Genomic DNA, 6,000 nt, shown 5'->3' on the forward strand with positions numbered 1-6,000 from the left:
CCCGTCTCTACTAAAAATAGAAAGAAATTATCTGGCCAACTAAAAATATATACAGAAAAAATTAGCCTGGCATGGTGGCACATGCCTGTAGTCCCAGCTACTCGGGAGGCTGAGGCAGAAGGATGGCTTAAGCCCAGGAGTTTAAGGTTGCTGTGAGCTAAGCTGACGTCACGGCACTCACTCTAGCCCAGGCAACAGAGCGAGACTCTGTCTCAAAAATAAATAAATAAATAAATAATACCTTGTTGATATATGTTAATGCAGATATTTAATGGTCTTACTTTTTTCCTGTATTTTTTTTCAATTTCAATATAAAACAATATTTAACATAAAACTCATGATCAAATAACTCCTCAATACCAAAATGTCAATAGTCTGATTTTAAAAATTTAATTCAGCAGAAATCAGACATCATTTTGAATTCTGAAAGAAAAAGTCTATCTAATATAGAGGATAAACTCTAGCAAGTAAGTATTTAATTATGTTTGTAGTTTATTATCCATCTAATTTAAAAATTAATCCTTTTGCCCTTATGCTTTGAATAATAGTAGTAATAATGTGTACAGAAAATATTTAAGTATGTTGATTTTTTTTATCTTATTTAAAATTCACACGCACCTTTGGATTCAAGCAATTTTATACCTCCATGAAAAATACTATCATTCTAGATTAGGCCTCATTTCTTCTAATGAAAATGAATGAATTCAAAGTTACTAGGATTCTGAAATTCACATTAATCTTACCAAAAATTTTATTCAGAAACAGGGTAAAATATCTACTAGGTTTTAAAATAAGTATGTTGAATATTTATATTGTATACGTATATTCATTAATAAATATTGAACCAACCAAACATCCAACTTGCATGTATATCCTATTGAACCCATATTTCAAATTACATTCTTTTGATATAGTTCAAGTTTACAACCTTCCAACCTCCCAAAGCTTTCAAGTGGATTCTTAATAGGGGATCAGAGGAGAGGTACGGTTTCCTACAAATCGCCTCCAAAAGGATTCCAGCCACTGTGTGTCTGCAAAATTTAAATTTATAATTAATATTGTATTCAAATTTTGTGGAAATATTTCTGCAGATCTTTTCAGCAACTACGAGAGTTTGGTATCTACATCTGTACTTTGCAAGTCAGTACTCTGGGGAGCTATTAGGAAAAGAGGGAACCAATCCTTGGGAAGAGGAAAGGGAGGAAAAGCAAAAGGCAGAGAGGGAGTGGGTTTTTGCATGAAGACTCAAGAGAAATGAGGAAACTAAGGCAACGCTGGCCAAAACTGGCCTTCCCTTCCCTGCCAAATGGGAAGCTAGAGCTGGGATGCGAAGTAGGAGCCAGCTCTGAGTAGGTGCTTGTTATGAACTCATGGGGCAAAGCTGCGTTGTATGGACGAGGGAGACTGGGGCTGTGAAATGCATCCCTTAAGCCCAAAGCCTTTTCCATTCATACCTCAGAGGCTAAGTCAGTCCAAAGGGGAGGCTCTGGCCCCCACACACAAGAAGCTACAGCTGCAGTTCAATTGGCCCGCTACGACCAATGTTTCTCCTGCCATATGCTGCCTCTGGAAACCTGGTCCTAAGCACATGCTGTGGGCCTGTCAGTGAGGACACCTGACCCACTACTGTGGCCCCTGTCCCAGGCATGGGCACCAGCCTTGCCCAGAGGGCCCAGGAGCATGGGTTCAGGAAGGCAACAGCTATCCTCATGTTCCAGGGCAAAGCCATCCATAGTGATTCCAAGATGATTACTGAGTCTGAGGGAGACCCACTAAGTCATTCCAAAGGTCTCAGTCCTAAACTGGGGGTGGAGATTGGGGGAAGCGGTTACCTTCAGTGATTTCAAGGCTCCTATTTCACTAAAGGAGAAAAGTATATTTTTATATGAAGACACACATACACACACACACACACATTTAATGTCTGATAACATCTACCAACACACAACCAAATGAGTCTGGTAACTAACACTAGCAGAGAACCTAGAAAGTTGTATCTAATCCCTCCAAGTTATAAAATCAGAAAAATTATGAACATCTGCTTTGAAGATAAGATATAGGAAAAAAAAAATGCTCACTCCCAAAAAATTCTTACAAGGATCCTTTTGAAATTGTTGAGGATGATGTGTCTAAACATGTCCTAGCAATTCAAGAATGGTAAATATAAATTAGCATCATAGTACACATTATTGCTATTTAAAGAAGTGTTCAATGACAGGGTTTCTTTGCTTACTGGAATATTATTATTGCTTTATTTAATGGATGTAAAAAGTTTCCTGGGAGAAGAGCTTTCTGTTTTTGCTCACCACTATGTCTATTGTGGGAGGCCAGAATATGTTCCCCCAAAACGAAGGATTGTTGAGCTGAAGACAGTTAAGAAGCAGATTCAGGAAAGCTCTCTGCCCTCTATTTGCCTAAAAGTAGGACATAGATTTACAAAGACAAAAAGTATTCTCCCCACCCTTCCTCCACCGGAGAGAACAAAGATTAATTGCTGAAGACAGCATTAGACTCTTGTTAGCCTGGAAATGATACCAGAGAAATCTACGAACAAACTTTACTCACTAACCTTTACCTGCCAGTTATTTGCCTTCCCACAAGTTACCGCCCATAGAGATTCAAAGTCCTTTTCTTTTGCCATGTCACTTCTCTACAAATTTACTGTTCTTTTTTGAAGATGCGATACAAGCTGCAATTCAAAGCCACTTCTTTGAGAACCACTCATTTTCCAGGTGTCTCCCATGTATGTATGAAATATACATGCCAATAAACTTTTGCTTTTCTCTTGTTAATCTCTTTTACATCAGAGGCTCATTCCAATTGAGAACCTCCGGAGGTTACTATCAACAAGTGTTTGTTGAATGAGTGAGTTTATTTGAGTCCTCAGTAACTCCCTCTAATCTTATTTTTCCTGTAGGATCCTGATTTCCCCCACATGGAGTTTTCAGGAAGAACAAATGAAGCAATAAATGTAAAGCACCCAGCAGGCCTAGCTCTAACATTTATGGGAGCCGAAACCAGTAATAGCCTGAAAAGAGAGGCCTCCCCACACTCACCCATAGACCACCCACTTCCACGCTCACCCCTGGCTCTGCCCAGCATCACAAGGGGCCTCATAGACCTGTGTGTGAACATCATATGTAGCAAGGTTCCTCTAGCCTCGCCCCCGACCAGCAGCCCAGGTGTCCTCGGGAAGCAGGACCCTTGGAAGAGGTCCACACAAGCCCTGAACACAGGTTTGGGGACCATTTATTTGGGCAGGGGATTCTTGCATCCTGGATGCTTGGAACATGGGAGGGTAAGGCAGACTCTGGGTAGACATGTCCCTGGGCACCATGAGCTCCTCATCTCAGAGAAAGAGTGCACACAGGACCAAGGCAAAAGCTTTGTTATCCAGCTCTAAGGCAGTGCTTGGTGTTTGGAACATGCCTAGTGCATAGTAAGTACTGTATTAGTGGAAAGAAGGAGAGAGAGGGTGAAAATGGCCCCTAAGCCAGAAAGACTTGACTTCAATCTGATTCAATAGATCAATAGATATAAAATAAAGAGGAGTTTACTCTGTAATGGCAGGATTAAGAAAGGAGGCTCTGAAAGGCAAACCAATATGACCACAGTTCACTCAGGCATCAACAAGGTGGTGAAAGGGTGAGGAACAGGCGTCGGGGGAAGAAGAGAACTCAGCAGAGGGAACAGTGGCAGCCACTCTGCCCTCCGATCTACTTGGGACATGTGGCGGAAGCCAGCTTTCCTTCCTTTGATGGCACCATCCCCTACACAAATTGTCCTCCCTGATTTTTATGCCTCAACCATTATTTCTCTTTTCTGCTTTTATAGAATGTATTAACTAACACTTGGATATTTAAAAAACCAGGACTCTTCACAGATAACTATTATCTTGTGTGGTTTTATTTATTTGTTTCTTTCTTTCAATAATATTACACTTACTGTGTTAGGTGCTGGAAATGCAAAACTCATTAAGACATCATCCTTTGTCCTTGAGGTGCACATAGTCAAGTGAAGGAGCTGAACACGTGAGCAAATAATTATAGTGCAGCCTGATAAGTGCTGGATGCAGGTGTGAAAAATGCCATGGAGCACAGAGGAGGTATAAAAACTAAGTCTAGTTTAACTAATATCTAAAAACAAACAAGAGAATATTGCCAGAAATACAACTTCACTAGTGCGTAAATGCAAGGGTTTCTTGAGCGATCTTTCTAATGCACATGTATCTTCTGCTGGGACTGTTTGGCATCACCCCTACAAGAGAAAAAAAGAGTAAACAAAGAGAAAGGTATCTCAAGTTCACTGATCACATAGGGACTAAGAAATTGGAAGGAAAGGGAAGAAACTGAAATAGAGTGTAAACTAATATGGGTGCATATTGATGGCAACTAGTTGGATGAAGAATGATGGGAAAATGCTTTCTAATTACTAGTCTTGACTTTGTCCTTAATTCTGTGGACACCCTCCCTACTGATTGTTAATGGCTTGTTCCAAGTATCTCAGAACACCACAAGAAGCATTGTTTTCTTAATGAATGTTCAGTTCTGAGTCAGTAAGTGCAAGGAATCCAGAATTTCCCAAACTAAACCTTTCTTCGTTCCCTCGTCTGCTTGTATCATGCAGTTGTGGCTCTTAAGTAACCATATTAATGGCAATTAAATTAAGAAATACCTGCCTCTACGCCAAACCAAATGATCTTTTTTAAATGAAGTCAATACTGACATAAAGAAATATTGCAGGCCAGGCGCGATGGCTCACGCCTGTAATCCTAGCACCATGGGAGGCGGAGGCGGACGGATTGTTTGAGCTCAGGAGTTCAAGACCAGCCTGAGCAAGAGCGAGACCCCGTCTCTACTAAAAATAGAAAGAAATTATATGGACGGCTAAAATTATATATAGAAAAATTAGCCAGGCATGGTGGCACATGCCTGTAGTCCCAGCTACTCGGGAGGCTGAGGCAGGAGAATCGCTTGAGCTCAGGAGTTTGAGGTTGCTGTGAGCTAGGCTGACACCACGGCACCCTAGCCCAGGCAGCAGAGTGAGACTCTGTCTCAAAAAAAAAAAGAAAGAAAGAAATATTGCATAAGTTACATGATGGCTAAGAGAAGATAATTTCTGAACACGTCATAAAGTTTCATTTATTTTAATTTTAATTCAGTGCATTGTTCTTTTGAGAGATTGATGGCATTTTAAAGGCAAGCACCTTCTAGAGGTTTATTTGGAAACTGTGATTTTAAATTTATAGAAAGAAATGCTATAATTTAAACAGTTTTTATTGGCTGCTCCTTTCATTGTGCAAAATGAGCAATAAACCTTGCCTGGATGGGGAGATTGAACTCAGGACTGAAAACTCAGCTTTCTCCTTTAGTTTGATCAAACCATTCAGCCTCTTGAACCAAGCTTTCTTTTTATTACTCCTTCTTCTAAAATACTTTTGTGATTTCCAAAAAGTATGAAATGTTATACTAATGACCTAGGTTTTAGCTGGTTCTGACTTTAACCTCTCAGGTGAATACAGCCATGCATGAATTAGACAGGACTCCAGATGCAAAATCAGGATATTTGGGAGGTAAACCACTTGTGAAACTCATTGCTAGTCAGTTACTTTTAAAAAATTCCCTAACTCACAGTTTTCTCATTTCCATATCTGTAAAAACTGGGTCACAGATTTAAATCCATCTAGGTGAGGGCAGGTAGTGAAAATGCACACACAGAGTCAGAAGTCAGGCAGTGACAATGGCAACGAGTGTGCTAGGCTGAAGATCAGTCTGCATTTGCTAAAGGCATTAAAAAAGTAAAAGCAATCTGTAGGCCAGACCAAGCCTGGAGGTCTCCCCTTTGCCAGCTCTGGGTTAGATAATATTTTTCTTCCACTCCAGTTGTAATAATTTTGTAGTCTGTTTTTTTTGGCTTGAAGTCAAAAATCTCCCAGCATCTGAGCTATTCCTTGATTGCAAATTGGGCACCTTTAAAAACTTCATTAATTCTTTGCACCAC

This window comes from Eulemur rufifrons, chromosome 3 (genome assembly GCF_041146395.1).
Source record: "Eulemur rufifrons isolate Redbay chromosome 3, OSU_ERuf_1, whole genome shotgun sequence".
Taxonomy (NCBI): Eukaryota; Metazoa; Chordata; class Mammalia; order Primates; family Lemuridae; genus Eulemur; species Eulemur rufifrons.